At 42.9% G+C, this 26,506-nt stretch overlaps 1 protein-coding gene, 1 long non-coding RNA gene and 1 pseudogene across 5 annotated transcripts in view; all 3 read right to left on the bottom strand.

The window, feature by feature from the left end:
- LOC116660808 (adhesion G protein-coupled receptor B1-like) overlaps window positions 1-26,506 on the bottom strand; it is a 57,859-nt gene that overhangs the window by 6,244 nt on the left and 25,109 nt on the right. The gene's annotated exons all lie outside the window — the stretch shown is intronic.
- LOC116660811 lies at window positions 726-25,484 on the bottom strand. The gene is made up of 3 exons (XR_004316455.1): window positions 25,359-25,484; window positions 1,401-1,875; window positions 726-1,274 (listed from the first exon to the last, which is right to left on the bottom strand). It is a non-coding gene; the product is annotated as an uncharacterized LOC116660811 (long non-coding RNA).
- Window positions 8,407-16,138, bottom strand: LOC116660806 (annotated as a pseudogene).

The raw sequence follows: 26,506 nt of genomic DNA on the forward strand, positions 1-26,506 counted from the left end.
ATCTTTTGCCAAAAGAAGTCATCCACACTTGCTTTCTTTGAGCCATCAGCACGTATATTTTTAAGCCAAAAAAAAAAAAAAAATTCAGAGGTATGCACCAAAGCCTTTAAACAATACTACAAAGAATTGTAAAACCACTATAAACTGGTTTCTCAACATGTTAATAGCAAATGAAAGCACAGAGATTTTCAATGCCAAAAAGCACTTCATCAGCAGAGAAATGTGCTATAAAGTAACACGACCAGCAGATTTCAAACTGACACTGAAAGCCAGTGACAAGACACTGCTTCGTACAAATTTATTGAGCACAAAGTAAAGCTCATGAACTTTTGTCAGTGACAGAGAATACTGATAACTGTAAACACATTCAGAAATCCTGAAGTTACCACTTCAGAAGAATGTCACTTTTATTTCATACACTAAAATATTAACAATTGGTGGGGGTTGGAAGGTAAACTATGTGTAATTGTTACATTTTTATTCCATCATTATGTATTTCCCAAGTTTTCTTTCCACTTTAAGTTTATGCTATACTAAAAAGCAAAATGTATCATGAAAATGCTCAATTTGTCTGCCTTCTTACTTCCATGTCCTTCCAGTGTCTGGTGTATGCCCTCCATCGCCCTCAGGATAAAGGGGAACCACTGTAACTGGTGTCTGGGGCATCCCGGCTGCAGATTCCTAAGAATGGCATCATTGGTATTCCCAGGGATTGGCACCTAAAGATTTTAATAAAATGTAAAGTACTTGATTTGAAAATCCTTGTATAAGAAATAATACTTTGAACAACCAAACACTCAAAATACTAACTGAAGACCAAATCAAGAAGCAGGTTTTGTACTATTGGGACCTAAGGATGTGCCCCCATACAAACTGTTCTAAGAGTTGACTGAAGGCCTCTCTGCACACGCCCAGCTCCTTCTTGAAAAGCCCCTGGAACTGATTTGATCCCCCAGCCCCAGTCCCCCCAAAGCCCCAATCACCCAGGCACTGAGGCCCCAACCGACTACCCTCCGTCAAGTTCTACAGAAGGAACATGAACTCCTTCAGCGATACGGTACACTAGTTAACTCTTGATCTCCACTTTGCAATCTACAGCTGAAACTAACACACTTTTCCCTACGGGAAATAGTGACCAGTTCCTCCAGACCACCTGCTGTGGGTACATAGAAGAGCTTGTACTGATGAGGATTTTGCTCTGTGTGCTCCCAGCGAACATTCAAAGTGCTGGTGGAAGGCTCATACACCGAGGTTCCTCACAGTATTCAAAGGTTCTGAAATGCACAGAAAGCACACCACACGTGACCCTAACAACCGAGCACACACTGAAGCCCAGGTTTACTGATGGGTCCCGGGAACTCTAGAACACAGTATCCCTTTAGTAGGCACCCCACAAATACCTGTTGAAGTAGTGAATAAACGAAAAAATGTGATCATCAGGTACATGTCTCATCCCTCCACAAGGTATCTTGGCCTCAGAGCATAGTTTGTTCATTTGTCTGTGTCATCCTAGAAGGTAATGAACACCTTTCTCCAAGACCAGAGACAGACCACTCCAGTAAGGATATTAAAAGCAATTTAGATCTTTGGGGGGAGGGTATAGCTCAGGGCTACAGTGTATGCTTAGTGTGCACACGAGGTCCTGGGTTCAATCCCCAGTACCTCCACTAAAAAATAAATAAAACCTAATTACCCCCCACCCCCAACAGAAAAAAAAAAAAAGAAAAGAAAAAGAGCATTAACATTCATTTTAAAAGTTTACCAAACCTCTGTGTCACCCCAGTGTTTCCAGTGAAAGATGTGATTCCATCCCCATGATGGTTACCAAAAAGCCACAGGAGTCCAGGTTCACTATGGAAAACAGTATGGAGTTTCCTTAAAAAAATTAAAGATACAATTACTAGATGATGCAGCAATCCCACTTGCGGATATAGATTTGAGGAAAATGAAATCAAGATCTTAAAAAGATATCACCATTCCTAGGAATATATATCACTGAGAAGCTCTTGCACATATGAACCATTACAATATGAACAGGACTGTAAAAGCAAGCAGAGTCATCCCAAATTAGAAAGTATTTAACAGGTAAAACGGAAAAATATGCTGCGGTAGAATCAAACAACAGAAATACTCGACAGTAATGCAGACAAACAAGCTAGAGCTACAGGCAACACTGATGACTCTTACAGAAGGTGGAACAGAAGAAGTAAGGTATAACAAAGTGAATCTATGATTCCATAGGTCCTATTAATATGCAATTCAAAAATAAGCAAAACTAAATTGTATTGTTCAGAGGTGTAAACATGGGAGATATGACCATAAGGCAAAGCAAATAAATGATTACCATGAAATTCAAGAGTATGATTGCATACAAACTGGAGTAAGATGTTTTGAACTTGAAAGAACATGCATATTCTTTCTGGGGACCTGCAATTTTCTATTTCATACCATTGCATTCGTGTTTGCGTTATAATACTTTGCTAAATTGTATATCTATGTTTCACTTACTTCTTTGCACATACACTGTAAGTTTAAAAATTGTGTATTACTTATCTGTTGTATAGAAACTGATCACAAAATTTAACAGTTTAAATGAGCAAATACTTATTATCTCACACATTTCTGAAGGCAAGACTTTAGGGAGTGTCTTAAGTGGGTGGCTTTGCTTTGGTGTCAAGTCATCAGCCAGGGCTGTGGTCATAGAAGGCTTGACTAGGTCTGAAAGATCCACTTCTATGAAAATTTACACACGTCTGTTGGCTGGAGGCCTCAGCTCCTCTCCATGTAAGCCTCTTCATAGGGCTGTCACTTTATCACATACTATTCATTAAAAGGAAGTCATTAAAGCCCAGTCCATGCTGAAAGAAAGAGGAATTTACCTCCATCTCTTCAAAGAATGGAATGAAAGTATCTGTGTACTTAAAATCACCATAAGTTTTATGGAAAGTCTACTGTAAACAAATTCAGTGTAGAGCAGCTATATTAGGGAAAGTACCTGCAACATCTATGAAAGCAAAATGATTAGTCTATTATAAATGAGGAAATGAAACACAATGAAAAAGATAAGACATTCTCATGAGACTGTAAGAGGAAAAATACAAACATTGCTAGTGAAAATGAAAATCTGAGTTTCCCGTTTTGGGGGGAAGAAATATCACAATGTATTTTAGCATGAAGACTTCAGCCCCTTAACATATGAATGATTTATTCTTAAAGGGGACCACCATGAATCAAATATGTATGGAGATCTTTACTTCACAATATTTGTAGAAGTAAAAAGCTGAAACCAATTGAACGACTAATAAATACAGAAAAGTTTGAATAAATTATGACACATCTGTGCAGTGGAAACATTTTTAAACATTCTACTGAAAAATACTGTACATACAGAAAATGCAATATTGCATGTCTAAAGCCCCCCAAAATATCACAATTTGGTCAGACTCATGAAGTCAGCATTCTAATCAAGAAAGAGAACAATACTGGGACCCCCAAAGCCCTCTGAACTTCCCTCTAGCCTGAACCTCTCAGGGTAGCCACCGTCCTGACATCTGAGAGCACAGATTAGTGTTGCTTTGTTTTGTACTTCACAGGCATGAAATCAGATAGTGTGTTATGTGGTATACTACACACAGCTGACCCTAGAATGCACTGGCTTGGACTGTGGGTCCACTAATATGTGGATATATTTCAACAGTAAACAGTACAGGACTACATAGTCTGTGGCTGGTTGAATCTACACAAGCAGAGTAACCATGGATACAGAGGGCCGACTGTAAGTTACACACAGGTTAACCCCTGTGTTGTTTAAGGATCAACTGTAGTTTTATTTTCCTTCATGTTGCCTTTGTCAGATTCATCTATATCACATGCAGTTATAGGTATCTGATTCTCATTACTGCATAGTAGTTTAGTGTGTCTCAATTTGTTTACCCACACCACTGTTGACAGATATTTACAGTTTCCAGCTTGGGACTATTATAATTAATGCTATGAATATTCTAGTACATGTCTTTCAATAAACATATGCGCATATTGGTGATAGATATAGACCTAGGAGTAGAATTGCTGGGTCATAGGTTATGCACGGGTTTGGCTTAAGTACACTCCGCCAAACAACGTTCCAAAGTGGTTGGACCAATTTATGCTCCCATCAAGAGTGTATGAGATTTGCTACTGCTCCACATTCATGCCAAAACTTGCTTTTTCCATCTTTTAGATTTCAACTATCAGGTGTGTATCATGAAGTGGTTCTCATGTTTTAGCCTAGAAGTCAAATTGTTTTTTCTTCACATTTAGGTATGCAATCCATATGGAGTCGGTTTTCACGTATGGTATAAGTTAAGGGTCAAGTCACATTATTTCTTTCATATAGATATTCAACTGACCCAGCACCGTTTGTTGAAAAGGTTAGCCTTTACCATACTGTTTTGATGAGTGTAGCTTTGTACCATAGCTTTAAGTCAGGGAGCATGATACCTCCAGCTTTGTTCTTCTTTATCAAGACTGTTTGGCTATTTAGGTCTTTTGTGTGGGAAAGTATACTGTGTTCATATATTGGAAAAATTAATATTGTTGAAATGACCGTACAATCAAAGGAAATCTGCAGACTCAATGCAACACCTATCAAAATACCAATGGCACTTTTCACAAAATTGCAACAAATCATTCTGAAATTTGTATGAAAACACAGAATATACTGAAGGGAAACCTAATTCATTCTACAAGGCCAGCATTACCAAAACCAGATAGTCTTTACAAGAAAACTACGGACCACTATCTCTCATGAACACAAATGTAACAATCATCAACAAAATACTAGCAAAACCAACAATATATGAAAAGAATTATACACCAAGACTATGAGATTAATCCCAGTTATGCAAGGTTGGTTAACATTTGGATATCCATTAATGCAATCCATTACATCAGCAGCTAAAGAAGAAAAAACCACATGATTATATCAATGCATACAGAAAAAAATCTTTGACAAAGTTCAACATTCATTCTTGATAAAAAAAACTCTCAGCAAGTTAGGAATAGAGGGGAACTCCCTCAACTTGATAAAGAATAGCTACAGTGAACTGATCTTGATGAATCACAAACGTATGAAAATGGAGAAAAGATAATCTCTTCAAAAATTGGCAGTGGAACAACCAGACATCCACATATTAAAAAACCTAAGAGTCTAGAGACAGACCTTATACCTTTAAAAAAAAAAAAAGTAACTTAAAATGGATGATAGACCTTAATGTAAAATGCAAAATTATAAAATTCCTAGGAGGTTAACATAGAAAAAATTCTAGATGGTGCTCGGTATGGTGATGACTTTTTAGATATAACACCAAAGGCACGGTCCATGAAAGAATTGATAAGGTGCACTCATAACAACAACAACAACAAAGTTCTTCTCTGTGAAAGACACTGGCAAGAGAATGAGAAAGCAAGCCACAAACTGGGAGAAAATATTTGCAAAAGATTTATTCAATAAAGGACTGTTATTCACAACATACAAAGAACTCTTAAAATTAAGTAACAACCTGATTTAAAAATGGGCAAAAGACCTGAACAGATACCTCACTGAAGAGAATAAACATGAGAAATTAGCATATGAAAAAATGCTTAACATTATATACCGTTAGAAAGTTGTAAACTAAAACAACAGTAAGATACCACAACATACCTATCAGAATGACCAAACATCTGTAACACTGAGAACACCAAATGCTGACAAGGATGTGGAGCAACAAGAGCTTTCATCTTTTGCTGGTGGGAATGCAAACATGGAACAGTCACTTTGGGAGACAGCTGGACAGTTTCTTACAAAACTAAACATACTCCTACCACACGATCCAGCAATTGTACCCCTCAGTATTTACCCAAAGGAATTAAAAGCCTGTGTACCTGCACATGGATACAAAAACCTGCACATGGAAGTTTATAACAGCTTTATTCACAATTTCAAAAACTTGGAAGCAACCAACTTGTCCTTCATTTGGTGAATTAATAAGTAAACCATGGTACATTCCAGGCAATGTAACATTATTCAGCACTAAAAGGAAATGAGCTCTCAAGCCATGGAAAGACATGGAAGAAACTTAAATGCCTGTTACTAAATGGAAGAAGACAATCTGAAATGGCTGCATACTGTATGATTCCAATATATGAAATTCTAGATCAGGTACAGTTATGCAGACAGTAAAAAGATCAGTGATTTCCAGGGGTTCAGAAAGAGGGAGGAAGAAATAACTCTGTGGAGCACAGAGGATTTTTAGGGCCGTGTAACTATTCCATATGGTAGTATAATAGTGATACATGTCACTATACATTTGTCAAAACCCACAGAGTGAACCCTAATGGACTTTTGGTGTAGTGTATCAATGATGTATCAATTTAGATTGATTATCCAGTAGATTGAATATCCAATACAAATGTACTCTGGTACAAGCGCTGGTAGTGGGGGAGGTCGTGTATGTCTGGAAGCAAGGGGTAACTTCTGTATTTTCTGCTCAATTTTGCTATGAACATAAACATAAAATAAACACAGCCTCTTAAGAAAATATTTTTAAATAAAAAATAGAAAAAAGGGACAATCCCCTACTCATTTTTGAGGCTAGTATTAGCCTTAAAAGACCTTGTAAGAAAATTACAAATCAATAACTTATGACAATAGACATACAATTTTCTAGTAAAATTATAGCAAATTAAATCCAGAAATTTATAAAAGGAATATTACACTACATCACAAAGAAGTGGTGGGGGGGCGGTTTCTCATGATGCAAACCTAGAGACATCACTGATGTAACCCATTATATTAACTGACTAAAGGATGATGCAGCAATTTTTTTCAGTAAAGGACCAAACAGCAAGTATTTTAAGCTTTGTGGGTGACATACACTTTTAACAGAATATTATTCTTCTTTTTACAATCCATTAAAAAGTGTAAAAAATGTGTTTTAGCTTGCTGCCTCTACACAAACAGCCAGTGGGCAGGATTCGGTCTGTGGGTCACAGTATGCTGATCCCTGGACTAAGAAAAAATCAAAACCATATGATTATATCAGCAGATGCAGAAAAGAAACCTGAAACTTTCAAAATATATCAATCATTAAAAACTCTAGCCAATTAGGAATACAAGGGGACTTCCTTAATCTGATGAAGGGCATCTACAGAAAAAATCTACAGCTAACATCATACATAGTAGTAAAAGATTTAATGTTTTATCTCAGAATCAAGAACAAAGCAAGGATATAAAACTTTTACCACTCCTATTCAACATCTTACATTGACTAGTCAGTACAATAAAGCAAGGGGGAAAAAAGCATAGAAATTGGAAAGGATGACATGATCATGAAAGTAGAAACCTCCAGAATCTATAAAAAGTTGGAATTAGTAAGTGAATTTAGCAAAGTTGCACAATAAAATGTCAACGTACAAAAATTAAATTGTATAGATTAATGAAAAATAAGCCATCTCTTTTTTTAAATATGATTTAAATAGCTTCTTTTTTTAAAAAAGGAAATACTTTGATATAAATCTAAGAAATATATGCAGGTGCTGTACACTTAAAAATAAAAAAAGCTAATGAAAGAAAACAAAGGATGTCTGAAAGTCTAAATAAACAGAAAAATAGATCATGCTCATGGATTGAAAGACTCAACAGAGTTAAAATGTCAATTCTTTAAAACAAAAAAATCTATAGATTTAACCCAATTTCAATAAAAACCCCAGTATTACCTATTGTGTATATTGACACATTAATTTTAAACTCTATACAGAAAGTGATAATAACTAGAATAGCAAAAATATTTTTGAAAAGAAGAAAATTCTATTTTAAGACTTACTATAAAGTGACAGTTATGACACTCAAGATAATATGGTACTGATGAAAGGAAACACATACAGATCAATGGAACCAGACAGTTCATGAATCCACACAAATACAGGCTTTTCTATTGAGGTAAAATTACATAACATAAAATTCAACATTTTAACTATTTTTAAGAGTACAATTCTGTGCTATCTTTGGAACTAAGGTCTGTAGTAATTTCCTTACTTTCATTTCTGATTTTAGTAATTTAAGGCTTTTTTTTTTTTTTTCTGATCACTCTAGCTAAGGTTTTGTCAATTTTGTCGCCCTTTTAAATGATTTTGGTCCATTTATTTTCTCTCTTGTTTTTCTATTCTCTATCTCCACTATAACCTTGACTATTTCCTTCCTTCTACACATTTTGTGTTTAGTTTATTCTTCTTGATTAATTGATTTGAGATATTTATTTTTAATATGGGCATTTAAAACTATACATTTCTCTGAGCATATACTTCATTGCATCACATAAGTTTGGGTACAGCATGTTTATGTTTTTTGTTTTCATTTGTTTTAAGGTATTTTCCAATTTCTCTTGATTTTTTTTTCAGTCCATTGGTTGGTTGTGTTGTTACTGTCGACGTATATGTGAATTTTCCAGTTTTTCTTCTGTTATGTCAGGGACACTTTCATGGGAATTTCTCTATTTCCTTGGGCAGAGGAAGGAATTCATGAGTAGACCAGAAAAAAGCAGAACAAAGTGGAATGGATTCTGGCTGCCTATTCACAGAGCTACTTGTCTTCAACATTTAATTAAATAATTTATATTTTATTTAAATGACTCTCTCCAGCAATGACACTGACAACTACAGAGAAACTTAAGTATTTATCCTACGATAGGGGAGAGAGGTAATAATGTAGCAGAGAGAGGGGTGGGGTAACAGAAGAGAATAAAAGATAAGTAACAAAATTACAATCGTGTGGAAATTTGTATGACCAAGGTGACACTGAAGATAATTTGGCAAAAGAATTGTTATGCTAGGGGTTTTAAACACTGGCTGTGCATTTCACTCAACTTGGGGAATTGGTCAAATAATTTCCAGGCCTTCACTACAAACCACAGACCATGAAAAAAGGAAAAGACTGAAGACTTGGGTTTGTAACAAAATTTTAATGCAGTTATTCATCCAAAGATATCATTTTCAAAAGTGAACACGGAAGCCATGAGTTCAACTTCTAGGAATGGTGAAGCAGGTAATTTTAAACAATAAACACACTGAGAACTACTATAAAAATGATGCAAAAACTTTCAGTCTGTTGTAAAGCATCAGAGAACTAATAAAGAAGGACATTTTTAGCTATAATCCAGGAGCCTAACATTTGCTGCCTTTTTTTCCCTAGAAAAAAAGAATTTACCAATTCTATGAATGGCAGCAGAAATCCTGAGAAGATAAGCGAGGAACTGATAGTGGTCTCCGGGAAGTTCTCGAAGTGCTGGCTGTCCTCAGGGATGAAGGGCCGCAGACTGAGCAGCAGGAACTGGTGGCCGTCCCCGTGGAGCTGCTGCAGGTTGACGGAGAACTCGTGCACCGAGGCCCTGGTGCGGTGCTCGTGCAGCAGGGAGGCAAACTGCTTGGTCTCCTGCGATGACAGCTTGGCACGCAGCGTGAGCGTGTAGTCCTGCAGCAGCTCAGTGGCCGTGGTGCTCAGCTCGCTCCCGCAGACCATCCTGGCATGCAGTGCCATCTGTATGCAGAAGGACAAGGGCGAGACGCCCTCCATGTGCACACACTTGGAAGGAGAAAGTGCTGGCTTCTGTGTCATAGGGCTCCTTCATGTCCACCTTTGTGAGAGAGTCATCACTGTGAAGAGACAGGTGGCGGGTGGGGGTCGAGGCCCCATCAAATACGGCTCTGTCCAGGGAGTCGATGGTGGACTCTGGGTACACAGTCTGGAAGATTTGTAAAGCAGGGAGCACAGTTCTTCCGCAGCGACCTTGCTCTCTGCGGCCAGGACACCAGGCAGCACGCCTCCATGGGCCCCACTCTGCTCTCCGACGGAGTCTGTGGCAAGGCCTCTGGAACTTTCTGCACACACACTCTGGCTGGGGGAGATGCCGGGGTCCTGGGCTGTCTTCAGGATCACCAGGTGTGAGACATCCTGCACACAGGACATGGCAGTGATGTCATGGATGGGGACCCTGAGGATGGTGTCCTCCCCATCCCTCCAGGCCAGCCTGACATTGTAGGCAGACAGGCTAATCACAGCATCATGCTCCTGGGTCAAGTGTCTGGAGCTAGTGGGCTCTCTCTGCACTGTCTATGAAACGCAGGATTTCGGTCCTACCGGAGGGATTCAGCTATCGTGCTACAGACATTAACTGCCCTAAGTACTTCACCTCCTCAGTACAGTCGCTCAGCAGTCTGCTGGGCTCCACGTGCTCAGGCAGGGACAGCACCACAGTGTGCAGAGGGCACTTCTCTGTCATCTTCTCATGGGCTTTCTCGTCTCTACTCTTTTCACCTTTTAGGAATACTCATTTAAATGGTGACTCAATTCCCGGCCCATTGGAAAGTCTGAGGAGGTATTCCTTGGGGGAATTCTGGTTCCTCCCCTTCTGCCAACAGTTACTGTGCATTCCCTTCTGTTCACTTCCGATCTTGAAAAATAGTCAGATGTTAGCCCTCCCTCTTCTTGCCCTTCTAGCCCTCCTCTTCCATGTCACTGTGAGAGGCCCCTAAGGCCCGGCCCGCCCCGGGAGCCACGCCCTGCCATGGCTGCTACATGCTCACCAGGTTCCCGCGGCCGCCATGGCTCCTGCTCTGCCCGCCTGGCTGCACTCTCCTGATTAATTTCTGTCTTAGACTTTCCTAGTAGCAAGAAATAAATGGCTCTTTCTAGCAGGTACATCAGAGCGGACAGAGACTCACAGACGTCTTTTTTTTCCAGCTCACTTTGGAGTAAAGAAAGAATTGACAACACCCCTAAGGAGTATCACCTTTATCATCATTTGAATATTACGGGATCAGAGCTGTCCTGAAAGGATGCTTGAAAACATTAGCAAAATACAAAACAGGTGGAATGGCTCAATAAGAGGTGGACATTCCTGGAAACAGCTGGAAAACATTACCTAGCACTACTATCAAACGGTGTGCCACTGGTCTGAAACATAACATCAGGTATTTTTATAGGCCTATATGGTCCTACTGTAAAAACTAACACCCGGAAAAGCAGTATATTGATCCTTTAAAAAGAAAAAAAGCATCTTCTTCGACCACGGAACAGAGGAAAGATGATGCAATGAGGGACATACAAGCTTCAGGATGGCTTTAGCACTGACAGACTGAAAAGGGAAGGAAATTTCAAACAAGCCCCAAACTCAACACTCTCCCATATCTACTGAAACAGTAACAGCAGCCCCCTGACCTCAGTCACTGACTCAGGATAAATCCTTGTGACCCAGGTGAATCCTGCAGGTTTTATTCTCTATTTTGCAAGCCTGACCTGTGATCAGTGGCAATTTAGATATTAACTGGAAAAATATATTTTTATTTTCTTTAGCTGTTCAGTTAACACTACTTGTTCTATAAATAAGACTGCACTAAGCTTTGTTTTCTTCCAGAATTACTTTTCATCAGTTCTATTTAAGAACTTCCCTCTCTCTGAAACACCACATTCTCTCACTATACATTTGTTCCCAATGACAACACGGCAGCAGGAGCATTCATTCCAGCCACTGGCTTAAAATCTCTTCGGTCAAATACGTGTAAATTATCTAATCCATCGAGGTAAACTAGTCCTCTGCTACAGCAGTATTAGGAAGTCCCACCTTTATCTGTACAGCATAGAAAATAGTCATTTTTCTCAAGGGTTTAATTTTGGGCTTTTAACATGAATCAGTTTGCCAGTTATTAACAGTTCCCTCATTGGTTGCATCTCTGTAGTCAAATTAGAGATGAGGATTTTTAAACGGGTGAAAGACATGAGTGGACATGTCACCAAACCAGATACACAACTGGTCAGTAAGCACATAAAGAGACACTACTGTCATAGTCATGAGGGAGAGGCAGAGCGAGACCACATGCAGTACCACTCACACCCTCTCCAGATGGGACAGAATCAAAAGGAGGTGTTGGGAAGGTGAAGAACTGAAACACCTGACACTTGCTGACAGAAGGTAAAATGGTACTCTGGAAAATGGTTTGGTGGTTTCTTTAAAAATTAAAAACATATAAATCTGACAAAGTATCAAGGCACTAAAGCCAAAGGAAGTGTGAGGAACTGCTCTGGCCTGAAGGGGACCAAGGAGACAGGGGCTACGTGCAACATGCGCCCGCCAAGCAGAGGCCAAAGGGCAGGAAGCAGTCCCGGCTGGCGCTCCCTGCCCGACGCGCACGGCTGTGTTACGGTCCCACAGGAGTGCCGTGTGTGGTGTGCTGGGGAGACGGAGCACTGTACCAGGAACTCACTCTCATGACACAGAGAGAAACCTTTATACTCTCTTTACACTATTTCTATACATTTAAGATTGCTGAAAAAAATTGTTAAATACACAGCATTTAAAACATCTTAATTTATTACAGAAAAAAAAACCATGGCCTCCCCTTTCCACTCTCTACTCTTTTAATCACATTCTGGTTTTCTTCACAGCACCTAGCAGTGGCTGAAGCATCATGTGTGCAGGATAGTCCGCCTCCCCCTCTGAGAGTAAATCCTGCAAGCGCTGGGACTAGGTCTGGTCTCCACCCAGCTCCAGTGCCCGCACACTGGCCAGTGCACACGGTATTCATGTTTGGTAAGTTAACCTGCAGTCTTCTTATGCTTTAAAATAAAATCATTTACCATCCCTTCCCCCCAAAACACACACACATCACTTGCTCACAGCAACTCTAACCCTGTGTACCCAAAAGAAGTGAAAATGTATGTCCACATAAGAACTTAGAGATGAATGTTCATTGCAATTATTCACAACAAAAACTGGACACATTCCAAATGTTCATAATCTACTGAAGCCATCCAGTTAATTACTGTTTGATGACAAAAAGCTACAGAACCACTTGTCCTGGCAATAACATGGATGAATCTCAAAATATTATAGGTGAAGAAAACACCAGATAAAAAGCTTTTTGGAATGATGAAAATGTTCTAAAATGGCTTTGGTGAGGATTGCACAACTGTAAATATGCAGTGAACTGAACATTTAAATTTTATGAATTTTATACTATGTTGATACAGCTGTTTTAAAATAAAAAGCAGAGAACAAGGGACAGCCTCCTTCTGCTTGCTGTTTGGTCAATTTAAAAGAAGACCAGTATGGTATAAAGACAGGGATAAGCATCTGAAGGGAGCTCGTTAACCTGAAGTAATAAAGTCCAAACTGCAGATGTGGGACCTGGACAGTCAGCAGCAGTGGCAGTCTCACACTCTCACCCTGTGCCCGGTGACTCCAGACCACCTCAAAGGGAACTCAGAGTCTGCACTGGATGCCACCACCAGCGCCCCCCCAGCACCCGGGCAGGAGGCTCTGGGAGTGCCTGGGCTTGGAAACCACAAATCCATCAGTGCCAGCACAAAATGCAAACTACAGCGACAAAGTTTGAATATGTGTAGAAGACTCTGACTGGCCAAAAAAGAAACTTCACTTTCTGGGTTAGGATGTGCCACCCATTTTTCATTTCTCAACCATAGTTTTATGTCTTACAACAGATTATATAATTCTTAAGTAGGGGGGACAATCATGTTATGGCTTCAAAGTCTCTAAAATTATTCTAGGGGGCATATATAAGACAAAAGAAAAGTATCTGCTAACTGCAGGAACTGCTCAGAGGTGGTTTACCTTCATTTAATTATGATAAGAAGAATAACCCACTTTAAAAACAGGTTTGTGCATAAGCCACCTTTTTCAGTTTTCCAGATGCACAAAAATGGGGAGGGTCACTTAAAATTGAATGATTTATCAATAAACTCTGGGGGGAAAAAAAGAGTATCTTAGACCTGTGTCTGTGGTAAGTGCAATAAAAAACAGAAATGAAAGGAAACTCTTTAGAAGGAACCTAAAGCCAAGGCCTGAACAAGCCTTTTTAATCCTCTCTCCAAGCCAGCCATCCACCGACCAAGAGCTGCCTCGGGACCTGGTGCTTTGTTCACTGAAGTAGCTGAAACAGCTAGTCTGTGTGCCAGTGCAGACACACACCACTTGCTGAATTAATTAGTAACTGGGAAGCCCAGGTGGAGTCAGCGGCTCTGTCCAGAATGATCTTATATCAGTGTTTTCACAGAGTGACACAGTAACCTATTTCCTTGTTAGTCTGTCTCCAACAGGACCTGCAGCATCCCTCAGGGAGGCCAGGAACAGGACCAGGGCATGGCAGAGAAGATGCTTTAACTGACAAGTCTCACCAGGAGAGGGGGCTGCCCTAGCCCACACCACTGTGGGACCCCAACCTGACAGTCACACTTCCGCAGACTCTGCACTCCAGGACGATGTCCAAGAGACTGAGGTGACAGGCCCTGGCCCCACCAGGCCCACTCACTTCCAGGGAGTGATGACCAGAGCACTAACCTGAGGCCTAGGGCTCAGCGCTCACCTATGTGTTTCATCCAATCCTCCCAGCCCTGAGGTGGGTATCGCTACCCCCTCTCCACAGGACAGAAAAACAAGCTCAGGTCACAGACAGGTGTCCAGAGCCCAGACTCTCACCCGCTCTATTGTACAGCTGCCCAGCCACGGATCAGAACATGGGCCCCAGGTAACCCGTTCTGAAGTCAGTCAGTGGGTGGTGGGTTCCTGGGTGTTTACTGTTAGGCTGCAGGACTCACATGTTATACATGTATCCAGTATTACAGAGATTAAAGAATGCTGCCCAGCTTGGCTGCCACCTCCACACCACCAGAGACAGGAAGGCAGAAGAGCCCTAAAAGCCAAAGCCCCTGTCCTGCTGAAACGACCAGCGGTGGACACTGGCCCAAGCTGGATCAGATCCTCTCCCTCAGGAGTCAGAGTGCTCTGAAGACACACACCTCTGGGCAGCTAGGGTCAGCTCTCTTCTGCCAAGTGCATGGGGATATGGCAAAAGTGAACACAGAAAAAAAAAAAACAGCTGTGCAGAGATGCAGGCTGCAACAAGATTATGTAAATGTAAAGAGGAAGGGGAGTAGCTGCCTTGGTCTAGTTTTTAGTTCCTGGTTACATCTATACCTGAAACTAACTGCTCTTCCTTTCCCTGCAATATCATCAGAAATAGCCCTGGATCTGAATCACAAACTCCCCAATTTCTACAGCCCATTTTCTACAAGCTGTGCCTCAAACGCTTTAGCACCCTTCCCCACCTTTCCCTCAGCTAGCTCCACGTCATTCTCCAGGTCCCAGCTTAAACAGCACTTCCTCCAGGAAACCCTCCCGGACTACTCCACAAAAACTTTGCTCCACTTTTTATGGGTAGAAAAGTGAGCACTCTGCACCTCACCATGTTCAGTAAGTGGGATTACTTTCCTGTTACGCTGTAAACACCAAAGTGTAAAAACTACTTCAATCCTATTTCTTAGCACACAAGCCAGGTACACACTCAATAACATTACTAAATGAATGAAAATCAAGAAACTGATGGAGAACGTAGGAGCAGTGAGAAAGATAAACACAGGTAAACACTCTTCTGAGAAAAGTGAAGCTGCTTTGACCCTACCTCCCTCACCCCTTCCAAGTTTCTGGTTCCTCCCTCTTGCATCTCCACAACAGGCCCAAGCTAGTCATGACAGTCTTTTTATACCTTGGTGCCAACAAACTCATGAACCCAGGCTGCAGGAAGCACGTTTCCAGGTAACTCGCTGTAACACAGGGAAGTCTATAGTAAAAGGAAAGGAATCACCCCTGCAGTGTGATATTTTCTACTATTGAAAGCATGTATTTTTTCAACTCTGATCTTTGGTTAAGTATCACTTAGGAACCAGAGATGCTCTACCACCTCCTAGTTGGGTATTTGTAGGCAAATTAAGTAACCTTGCTGGGTCTCAAATTTCCAATTTCCTTTCAAATTTCAGCCAGCACACGAGGCTGGGGAGCCTTGTTCCCATTCTGGGGGGTCCCTGGGTGCCAGGCTCCCGGCCTCCACCCCACCCCCCGCGCACCCTCCCCGTGCCCAGCCAGCGCCGCCAGGGAAGAGCCGGGAGCAGCGCCGCAGTCCGAGCGGCCCGGCCCCTCCCCCCGACACCCGCGGCGCACGGACAGCGGGGCAGCCCGGCTGGGATGGGGCGGGCTCGGGGTTGGGGTCTCGGGGCCGGCCCGACGGTGCAGCTGGGCCCACGGTGCAGCTGCGTCCGCCGAGGCCAGGCGGGGGCGGACACTCACCACAGCACGCCGTGGGAGCCCTCGCCCAGATCGCAGGTTGCTGGAGCGCGGCCCACTTCGAGCACCAGCCCGCGGACCGCCTGGGGGCCCGCGCCCGCCGCCGCCATGCCAGACACGAAGCTCCGGGGCCGCCACTCGGCCCACGCCACGCCTTGCAGAGGGACCGCGCCGCCGCCGCTGCTGCCGCCGCCACCACCGCTGCAGCCGCCACCGCTGGCGGGTGGGAGCAGGGCCGGAGCCCCGGGGGAGACCCGCAGAGCCGCCAATCGCTCGACCAACTGCCGCCTGCCCACCTGACAAAGTGACCATTGGGTGGGTGGAGGGAGGGGCGCGGCAGAGGAGGGCGCCGGGGCGGGGCCGGGCAGCGCGCAAGGATTGGCTCTCGTGGCCTGTGGGCGGGGCTGCGCGCTCAGGGCGGGGACACATGTATAAACTGCTGTCTACCCAGATTTCAGAGTAATAGTGGGTCTATACTAGAGATCAGTAACCAAGATCATTCAGATGTCAGGTGGCAGTTGGGTATGAGTCTCCATTGCAGGGGGCAGGTCAGGTCTGAAGATAAACATTTGGGAGTCACCAACATGTAGAAGGATTCTGTGAAAAGGATGAGCTCACTTCAGTGGATACAATAAACAGAGACTAAAAAGGGTCCAGCACTAAACTCCAGAGGTCTTTCAAATGTCTGTGTAGGTCAGGGAGAACTGAAGCGGGAAGTGAGTACCTCCACGTCCTCACTGCCTTTCATCTATTTCCATGTCCTGTTCTTTCTGCTAAATCCTCTTCCTCTTCTTTACCTGCCTAACTCCTACTCGTCTAGATCCAGCTCAAACGCCATGTCCTCTATAGATTTCCTCATACTCTCTGATGGACAGTTGACCATGCTCCCCTATATAATTTGTTACAACGGTCCTGGGACCGCTGTAACAAGTTACCACCAATTGAGTAGCTTAAGACAACAGAAATGTCCTCCCTCTTGGTCCTGGAGACCAGAAGCCTGAAGTTCAGGTGTCAGCAGGACTGGGCTCCTTCTAAAACCCGGAGGGGAGAAGGTTTCCCAGTAGCCTGACGCATCCCTTCTAGAGGCCCTGAGCACCCCTTGGCTTGCAGCAACATCCCTCCAGTCTCTGCCTCCATCTTTCCAGGGCCTTTCTCCCTTGTGTCTGTGTCTCTCCTCCCTGTGTCTGTTATTAGGACAGTTGTCTTTGGATTTAGGGCCAACACTGACCACCCAGGATGATCTTATCCCTGGAGTCTTAGTTTAATTTTACTAGCAAATGTAATTTGGTTAAAGAATTGGTGTTTGGTAAAAAAAAAAGACAACCTTTGGTAATAAGGTAACAGTCAATGGTTCTGGGATGAGAATGGAGGCATATCCTTCTGGGGACACTATTCAACCCACTGGCCCTCTGAGTTTATTCATCTCTTTGTAGTTACCATCAATACAGCACATGATGGAGACACGTAACAGTTTCTACTCCAATGAAACATACACACTCTACAGGGAAGATCTCTCTCCTAGGGAGAGAAAACTGGTTGGGAAAGCAGAAATGATTACTCTTTTTATGGCTAAAGTATAGATATACACTAAGTACATAAACTAATATACTGCATGTCTTTGATACTGAAATTTAGTAATAGGGGGAAATTAGGAAAAAAATGTCGAAGAGGCCTCAGGGGATGGGAGGTGGGGGTTTATGGTGAAAAAAGAAGTTTGAGAAACACTGACCTGGAATATTCTTGCCCAAATGTAGTTCCCATGCCCCTGTAATTCCCATACATAGCCCACACGCGTACTCACACACTAACCATTCCAACAGCACCAGCAAAGGGGGCCAAAAATACAAAATATGGCTCGGATGAGTAAGCAACAAACACACTTGCCATTCACAAGTTCCTAGATGCGCATTTAGATTTAACTGGAGCCGCCAGCACAGCCTCCAGCAAGAGCCCAGGCTAAGCCCTCCTCACCCCCCAGTGAATCTGCCCTCCGTCTGCCTCTGCCCCACGCCCACACGATGAAAGCATTTTGAATTATAAACAGGCACCTATTTAACCACTTAAAGTCTCAAAATCTAACGATTTGAAATACCATAACTGCAGCCATTGCTCCCTTGAGAACTCTATCATATTTAAACAGAATTTCAGTTACCAGAAAAAACTCTTTATAGACAGGAAAAGGGAGGGGTAGTGATGGGGTGGGAAATGCACTGATTTAATGTTTTATCAAGAGGAAAAGTGAGTGGAGAGAAAGGCTTGCAGAACATCAGTCCCCAGTGCGGTGAATTTAGTAAGGCAGAGAGCAGTGCAAACTGGAAGGCTTAAAAGTCTGAAGTTTAAACATCGCTTTTGTTTTCCCAAGCTCTAGATATTAATAACACCTTTGTGCAAATTATAAGTCTTCCCTTTTGGGAAGACAAAGGGGAAATTACACATTTGCATAAATCGATTGCAATTCTGATGGCATTTCCAGCTTCCTTTCCTCTGTGCCATGTTCCTGGACCAACAAAAGACATGACCTCATTACACGGGACGTCCCTTCCACTGCACAGTGTTTGAAACTCTCGCTTTCCTTCCCACAGCATCTATGTCTCTTGTTCCTCCTTACAGTAGCTGCAGGTGCTCTGGTCCATGTCTCCATCACCGTGTTCCTGAAATGCAACTACTCACTCGCTAGCCTCTCTGGTTTTAGTCTCTATTCTCCAAGCCATCCAGAATGCTTTCTCTCTACTGTCTACCAGACTCTTTTCCATCACGACAATTCTCTGCTCAGGAATCATCTTGGGGTCCCCTGCTTCCTATAAAATGAAGCCTAAGTCCCCAGCTGGGTTCTAAGGGCTCTCCACATGTGCTGGGACATCCCCCATGTCCTCTTCTCCTGGGCACTTGCCCTTCTCTGTGGCCACTTCAGAATCTTCCCTATGCCCCATCACAAAGTCATCTCTTTATCTCCAGGGATCCATCATTTCCCCGAAGTGCCTTCTCCTTTCCTGCTGTTCACCCTACTCTCTCCTCTCCCTCAAAGTCTGGCTCAGACCCCACCTTTGTCACAAGCTTTGGACATTCCTGCCCAGTCTTGAGAAGGAGGTTTAACACTGAACCCTGTTCTGCCCCAGAACTTCACACCTAGCATCCAGCAAGGAGCTTCCTGTCTGGTGAAGGAATGAGATGTCACATTACATGGTATCCCTCACAGGCCTGTACCAGATAGTAAGAAATAGTGTTGGGGTTGCTTTGTTCATATATTTCCACCAGTAGAACATCATTGACCACCATTTATTAAGTATCTACCACTTGCCAGCTTACATAGGAATTTATATCCTTTAATCCTCACAGACAACACTGCGCACTCGTGATATTTTTCAGCCTGGAAATATGAGAAAGGGGAGGATATCGGGAAGGAAGTGCGTGTTTTTCTAATTCCACCTGTGCCCTTGACTCTCTGTAGAGTTCAATCATTGTCACTGCACTTGCTGTCTTTCTAGGTGATCATCAGTCACCAGGTATTTCAACCCCATGTTTCAGATAAAGAAATTAAAGCTCAGTGGTGTTAATAACTCATTCAAAAGCAATCACTAATGGGTGCAGACCTGAAAATTGATTTTCTATCTGTCTTTCCACTCCTGTGCCACTGCAGACAAGCAGTCATCACTGAGGTCTGCACAACTTCTCTTCTTCATCTGTATAATGGGAAGAGTAACTTGGATATTTTCCAACTTGGCTCTAAAATGGTGACAGTGCTTGAAAAATCTCTCAAGCATCGTTAGCTTTGTCTTAAATACCATTGCTGGAGACTGGAAAGCCAGCCTTCATTCATCCAAGCTGCATGAAGCCAGGAAGAAACCCTCACCTACTGAGACCTGTGAATGTCACTTTCCAGGAGGAAACAGCTTGCTGCAATATTATTTACTTCTGATGTGCATCATGCATGAACCAAGACATGCATGAACCAAGACAACTGTTCCTGCCCCTGTGTGGTCCTCTCAGTGCATCCGTGGTCCTATCACATAAAAGCACATTTAGGCTGCTTTTGATCTGAAGTTGTGTGGGTGCATGTGTGTGAGTGTGTGGGTGTGTGTTAAAATAAACTAGGCACATCTTCCTCTTCTCTTGATTAGTGTCACTGGTAAAATACAGAGTCATAAGGTTTAGGGCAGCAACAATAGGAGAAATCAAATTCTCTCCTTCAATACACAGAGAACAAATTGTCATGCATTCAGGTATTCGACAGTGAAGTAACTGACCCTTTGACTTCCTCCTCCTTCACGTGTGGAGTCTGCACTGTTATGCACAGACTCGGCCATTATCACCTCTCCCTCCCTGCTTTTCCACAGTGGGAAACTTTTAGTCACACGTATCAGAAAAGAAGTATGGTCTAGGGCAATGGTTTTCTCTACTTTCCTTTTACAGCAGAAAATTTCCTTTCTTTCCAACTAAAATTTAATGTGGAATCCTACCATGTAAAACAGATTATGGTATCTATGGAGTTAAATTTTTATTTTTCACGTCATAAATTCAACCCAATGTGAACGTTTTGAAAAACACAAAAATTTTAAATCAGGATTATGGATGACAGGTGCGGTCATATGCACATCAGGATTCAATTTCTACATTTTGTGTCAGCTGTGAATTATCAGGGAAATCCTAATCCAAATGGATAAATAGTAGCATACTTGCTCAAACAATTTCACTTGAACAAATATATGAAGCTCTGTACTAAAGTAAAATAAAATTAAAAGAAATAAAATACAAAACAAGAAATGGCGTTGAGCTGTCGCTGTACTAATCACTGATCTAGCAATAAGAATTTAGGATACTTCCCAAAGCCTGTGGGAGAAGATTTAATCTGAGACCTGCTTAAGAACGTGTTAGTCTAGCAGCCCACCTTGACATTGCTGGCGGGACCTTGACTATTATCACTCGGCACAGAAAACATCTGAATCATGTGTATGTGCGTGCTTGTGTGTGTGTATGTGTGTTTATTGTAAGTTGATCAGAAAAAATATTTTTAAATGGCAAGAGATGAGAATCAAATTGATGTGGAACTCTTGAATTAATGGTCTCCAATGAACTTTAAATTCTGGACAGCACAATGTGACAACACTTTTTCTTAAGTACAGGGAAGCAGCTAGAGTGGATCTGGGCCCAGAATCACCAAATGTGGGCTGTAGACAAATTTAAAGCTCAGTGGGCCATACACAGGGCAGCGAGACTCATCACCAGCTCTTGAGTGGTCAGCAGGTGTGGAGAGCTCAGTCTACACCTCAGCAAGAGAGGGTCGTCCCAGTGCATCTTTATAGAACTTGACTATGCCTATGCCTTTCAAAACCATCAGTGGGACCCCCAAAGTATGCATCAGCTATTTCAACTTATCTTTCTGCGTAAGAGTCTTCACAACTTAGCCGGGCATTAACTCATGCCAAAAGCCCCAGTGCGATTTCCTTCCCTTGCCCTCTGAATTGACCTTCTTATTTATCTTCACAGCCATTATTTTGGGAGCAAATTAAATATCAATACCTCTCAATAAGTTTTCTGGAACCAACCTTATTATATTCTCCAGGCAGGAATGTCATTGGCATAGCTGTGTTCATTTGTTATTGCCATCAACAGAATTGGTTAAGCCACCACTGACTAAGCACCTACAACAAGCCAGCTTGGGCATGCATTTATGACATTTAACCCTCCCAAGCAACCCTGAGTTGCAGTGATATTTAGTCCACATTATGAGCTTGGAGTAGCTATACAACCTCCCTAGATGTCGCACATCTGCAATGGCAAAGTAAAACGCAAACCCAAGTTTGCTGGCTCTAAGACCTGCCCTATTTCCATCTTCTCTGCTATTTTCTTTCCCTAAACTCTCCTCTCCTATCATCTTTGTAGATACATTGGGAAATGCGTTTATCAAAACTTATGGCAAATAAGGGTTCCCATGTGTTTTGTCTCCTGCTTGGAATTCTGAGAACTTCCTGAAGATGCAAATGGTATCTAAACCAGACAGTTGGGTCTGCAACATAGTTGTAGCTCAGAAACTCATTGACTGAATTTAATCTAAATGGAAAGAACCACTTAACTGTTGTCTAAAAGTAGTAATACTATCTCATCTATTCATCTGTCTCCAGGCAAGAACAGCAAACAATCCATTTTGGATAGAAAATGTTCCTGCTTTTAATGATAATTACCGCGTTGTAGTCCTAAGACTGTTCCTGCGGTCTGGATCGAGGTTTCTCAAGGAGAGGTGTTACTCTAGGGGATGAATAGGGCTCCATGCCCCAGATGTTTAGCAAACTCTGCACATTAAACTCACCCTATTGGAAGCATTAGCGTCAGCATATTAAATACTCTCAGAAGTAAAGAAAACGAATTCATCTTGTTCAGCTTTCTATTTCTCAAATTTGTATTTATATCACAGTTTTTTTGAAAGGTTAAAGTAAAAGAAAAAGACCCAACATGGAATCAGATTTGTTCTTCCCTATTACACTTCCATGGCTCCTGCATGACTCAGAGTAACAGCCAAGCTCTCACACTGGCCCATAGTCCTACAAGAGCGGCTCTCCTCACCTTGCTGAGCTTATCTCTGACTACCTGCCAGGTTCACTCTGCTCCCACCTCTGGCATTCTTGCTGGTCTCTGAGCATGCTAGACATGTTCCACCCCAGGGCCTTTGCATCTACTGTTGTCTCAGCTTGAAATGCTGTTTCCCTTCTAGTCATGCGTGCCTTGCTTTCTCACTTCCTTCGAGCCTTTGTTCAGATGTTACCCTGACCATCACCTGCAGCCTTGCCCCACCACTCCTCACCCCCTTCCTCTGCTGTTTCTTTCTGAAGCACTTATCAACTTCTAAGATACCTTATGGGTCACCTACTATTTTGGGGTGTTTTTTGTCTGTCTCCCCTTTCACTAGAATGGAAGCGTCCTGAGGCCAGGGACGCCGGAGGTGGTGTGCTTTCCTAAATCCCCAGGATAAACGCATCTGAGATTCCTAGAGCTGGATGAAAACCCGGAGTGAGTGGGCACTTGGGTGATTCCCCTTTATACAGACCTTTGGGGTTGGGCACAGGCAGTGACAGGACTTGGTGAGTTATTGTCAATATTGCAAAAAGCCCAACACCCCCACCCCCACCCACCATGAAGCTTCATGACAAACTAAACATCACACTCCTCTGCTTCCAGCTGAAATGATCTCAGCTCAGTGTGTTAACTCTGATTATGTAAGTCTGGTCAGAATCTCTGGCTACCAGTTACAAATGTCTTTGATTTTTAGACTTGGGGAAATGAATTAATTATCAGGGAATAAATGTAGATTAGTAGATGTTTTCAAAAATCTGGACTCTGTGGTGGGGGAGGGGCAGCCAAAGGGGGCAAGCCCTTCATGTCCCTCGTACAAGATGAAGACTTTGAGGCTCTGGAAGATTGAGTCACTCTCTCAGGGTCGCACTGTGAGTCCCTGGCAAAACAGTGACTAGAACCCAAATCTTTGATTCCCAGCCCTGTGTTGCTGTAATCAAAGACACGGTTTGCTACAGAGGAGACTTACCCATGCTCTCTATAGTATTTGCATAACACGTTACAGTAAGAACTGAGCCCCAACCAAGATTCTCAGCAGGGAAATAACACATTTAATCAGGGTTCTATGTATACTTTCATTCTGAAGGTTAGGTTAAGTCTCACTGCCTTGATTATGGGTGCTGCCGGCCTACACATAGAAAGTGTTTACTGAGCTGGGTTCCCTGGGGTGAAATTTAAACAAAGCACATCCAAAGCACATTTCATGTCCTGAAAAGGCATGAACATCTTTACTGAGAGCCAGGTCTTTTCCTTGAAACAAATAAATGGTTATCCTTAAGGATAAACAGTCAGCTAAGACACAAAGAGTCCTTCTTCTGTGCCCTTAGAGGAATTTATTCATTTTAGTTTTTAAACCTAATGAATATAAATATACCTAGAAATACAAAATGAAGAGCTTCTGTGTACTCCAGAGCATCATCGTGTGCGTTACACGATTTGATCCTTAGCAGAATCCTGCAGAGCTGGAAAGGCAGATATGCATATCTCTGTTTTACACAAAAGGAAGCTGAAAGCACCCAGGGGGTTCAAAGACCCACCCAAGGTCTAACTTATTAGTGAAGGAAAACACTAGAATGGAAGAGAGAGGGCATTTTCCTCATCCCTCAAGCTCAGCGCATGCACCACAGTGCCACCTACTGAATCAAGCACTTCATTACCAGGGAGAAGGGGGCAGGGAGCAGGGGCTCCCCCAGTGTTCTCTGTACTCCCTCTCAGATAGCACTGATGGTCTGAGATTCAAGCCAAAAAACAGGAAATGGTTTCAGATTTTACAGATCATGAAGGGAATGGAAAGAATCTGTCCAGCTCCCCCATTAATGTGGAAAGAGGGCTGAGCTCTCTCTTCTGACCCTGCTGCCTGGAATCTGCAATGGGGCATCCCACCCAGAGGCTGTGCTCTCCTGGGAGCTGGGTGGCAACTCCACCTCTTACTGGGTCTGTGGCCTTGGGCAAGTCACTCTACACTCCAGGGTGAAGAGTCTGCATCTAAGAGAGAGATGGGGGAGAGAAAGGGGGCAGAGGGAGAGAATCTTGTATGGGACTGGTGCAGCGTAACTGGAGAATGCTGGAATAGAAGGAACAAAGGTGACTGACTTTAGAAACTCCTGGAAGGAAGAAAGAAGGCGGCAGGAAGGGAGTGGGAAAAGCGGTTGACTTTGAGTGAGAAGGGCAGGAAGGAGGGGAGGATTCTGGGCAGTTGCTGTGAGGATGCTGTGGCTGGGGGAGGAGTCCAGATAACTGTTTTTGAATTCATCAGTGACAATAGAACAACTCCTGGAATCAACGCAAATGACAGTGGCAGTCATTTACACAAACCCACAAGGACAGTACGAGGCCAAGTGCTCATCTACCACGGGTCTGCGCACATGCCTGTCCACAATTCTCGAAGTCCCTGAAGAACAAAAATGGCCATGATCACCTTTGACCCTTCCTCTCTTCTATCTTTATTCCTCACATACTGTTTCACTTTTCTTCCTCCTCTATTCTCTATTTATATTCATTTAATAAAAATGAGTTAGATAACCACTTTATCTGCTTATGGCCCATATTAACCCCTTGGTGGAGGCGCATCAGGGCAGTCTGCATCTCAACTAAAGTCACTTCTGCACCTGTAGCCAACAGGCAGCGCAGCTGGAGCCGACTCACGTGTCTGTTGCTTGGTGCTGGCTCTAGGCAGATCCCCATCTCTTCAGCAAGCAAGCCCGGCTGCCTTCATATGGTGGAGGAAGAGTTCCCAACAGCAAGATGCTTGTCATGAGTCCATGTAGGGGAGGGCTGCACGAATGACCACAAAGACAATGAGTTACTCATCTCTTACTGAGGGCTGTGACCGTCATCGACCACACACGATACTCAAGACTCAAGACAGCATTCCTACCATGCACCTACTCTTCTTCATGAGTTGTTAACCCTCCCTTCTTTAGACCAGCATTTTCCACAGGGTATTAAGAAATCTGGTAGGGAGTATTTGTAAAATAATCATTGATTTTTCTCCCCACATATTTCTTGCCTCTATCTTACTCCATCTTAACCTGTCTTAAGAGACAGATCATTCCTCAGAGAACAGAAGTTACACAAGAATATAAGGAATAACAGAGCCATTCGTTGCCTATGAGTTTTAACATTCAGTTTCGTAAGAAACAAAACAATTCATGCATGAAGATTTAGGTGGGAATCTCATGGGGAAAGCCCAGAACAACGAGGTGTACAGGACATGGGCACCGTTTCCTGAATAGAAAACAAGAGGAATCAGGAAGCCCTCACAGAACAGCGAACTCGCATCTCTAAGACAGAGCCTGGTAGAGTCACACAGAACTTCCTGCACCTCAACACGGCACAGATCAGGGAAAACAGTTCCCATCAGTCTCACAATGGAAGGGAAGGAGTAACGTCACTGGATGTGATGAGACAGCTCTCAGCAACACTTGTGCAGGGCCAGCTCCCCAGGACCAGGCAGCAACTAGGACAGCTCAGCAGGCCACCCAGGGTACTCAGACAACACAGAGGGCCAGGGAAGCGTCATTCCACATCCCACCACCTCCTAACTTCTTGGCAGTAGAAGACTCCAAAACACACATACACTTATGGAGAAAATGGAGAGGTCTGCATTGTTACCAATTTGGGAACAAAGAATTAAGCTGTAAATCAAGTGAGTGATTTAAAATTATACATCAGTCCCCATCTTACATAAATCAGTTTGTAGACACACTGGCAGTAGTATATGGGATACGTGGTCCCCACATTGTTTTCCTAGACAGTGTTCCGTGGTCAAATGTGTTTGGGAAATGCTGTCT

The sequence above is a fragment of the Camelus ferus genome, chromosome 31 (assembly GCF_009834535.1).
Source record: "Camelus ferus isolate YT-003-E chromosome 31, BCGSAC_Cfer_1.0, whole genome shotgun sequence".
Classification (NCBI taxonomy): domain Eukaryota; kingdom Metazoa; phylum Chordata; class Mammalia; order Artiodactyla; family Camelidae; genus Camelus; species Camelus ferus.